At 45.1% G+C, this 1458-nt stretch overlaps 1 non-coding gene across 1 annotated transcript; it reads right to left on the bottom strand.

Annotated features, from left to right (window-relative positions):
* Positions 1–409: 409 nt before the first annotated feature.
* On the bottom strand, positions 410–516 carry LOC120250889. Its single transcript, XR_005533221.1, has one exon. It is a non-coding gene; the product is annotated as a small nucleolar RNA R71 (small nucleolar RNA).
* Between the last annotated feature and the right edge of the window lie 942 nt (positions 517–1458).

Below are 1458 nucleotides of genomic sequence, written 5' to 3'. Positions count from 1 at the left end.
GGATTTGACAACATGGCGTGAATCAAAAATGAGCAACAACGGACACTATCCGATTATGCCAAACCTTCGTGTTGTGGACACAATCGGTATTGTCGTCCCCCAATCCATGACTCGACTTTTCGAGCTAAAACCCAGGCATTCATCCATATCGTGCAGATGAGTCCGCATAAATTTCAACGGTTTGGCAGATGAGGATCCAAATAGTCACGTAGAGAGCTTCCTCGAGGTGTGTGACATGCTGAAGATAAATGGTGTGATGGATAATGCCATCAAATTAAGAGCCTTCCCATTTTCCTTAAAGGGGAAAGCAAAGCAGTGGCTACACTCATTACCTAGGGCATCAATCACTACATAGGAGGAGATGGTAGAAGCTTTTCTAGCCCGTTATTTCCCTCCCGGAAAATCAGCAAAGCTTAGGAATGAGATCTCATCCTTTATACAGTTGGAATTGGAGTCTCTATTTGAGACATGGGAAAGGTTCAAGGAACTCCTGCAGCAAGTGTCCGAACACGGATTCTGAGTGGATGATTGTTCAAACCTTCTACAATGGTTTGAACCCGAGAGTACAAGGCAACTCTTGGATGCGGCGAGGAGGTACCTTAGGTAGCAAGACCCCGCACGAGGCTAGTCAATTGATTGAGGAAATGGGGTTAAATAGCTACCGATGGAACGCTAGAGAGAAGAAAAAGGTGGCCGGTCTCCATGAAATTGATGCGGTAAATTCATTGGCGGCCCAAGAAAAAGGCGGCCATGACAAATTGCACCGTTGTGGTGGAGGGACATGCTCCTCCGATGTCCCAATTATCATTGGTGATGTTTCTTCGATTGAGAATGTTAACTTTGTAGGTAATGGAATGAGATCTCAAGGGAATCCATATGAAAGAACACCTACAATTCGAGGTTGGAAGAATCATCCCAACTTTTCATGGAGTAATCAAAGACCATCAGAAGACCATGGGGCCATCGGGGTTCCAGACAACAACAAGCCCGTCAAGTGGAAAGCAATTTCGTGTTTGGAAACCCGAATAACGGATTTGGAGAAGCATATGGCTAGATTTGTTCAATCGGCAAATACAAGGTTTGAATCGATCGAGGCTACACTTCGCAATCACACCGCCTCCTTGCACAACCTTGAAAAATCAAGTGGGGCAAATTATAAATCTCTTCTCGAAAGGCCACATGGAAGTTTACCAAGCAAACCATAGAAACCAACCCGAGAGAACATGTAGGCGATCGCTGAGAAAGCGGTCGTGAGGTTGAAAGGAGCGGCTTCCGAGTCGAAAAACCCGAGAAAGAACATGCACCCGATGTTGTAGAGGTTGAGAAGGGAGAAAATAAAGAGAAAGAGGTGGCATCCCCATCTTTCAAGCCAAGAATCCCTTTTATCCCTCTAGATTAAAGAATGACCAAAAGGAATGACCGAAAGATAAGAAGTTCCGAGTTTTTCAAGCAACTCCA

The sequence above is a fragment of the Dioscorea cayenensis genome, chromosome 19 (assembly GCF_009730915.1).
Source record: "Dioscorea cayenensis subsp. rotundata cultivar TDr96_F1 chromosome 19, TDr96_F1_v2_PseudoChromosome.rev07_lg8_w22 25.fasta, whole genome shotgun sequence".
Classification (NCBI taxonomy): Eukaryota; Viridiplantae; Streptophyta; class Magnoliopsida; order Dioscoreales; family Dioscoreaceae; genus Dioscorea; species Dioscorea cayenensis.
This window is presented reverse-complemented; position numbering and strand designations above follow the sequence as displayed.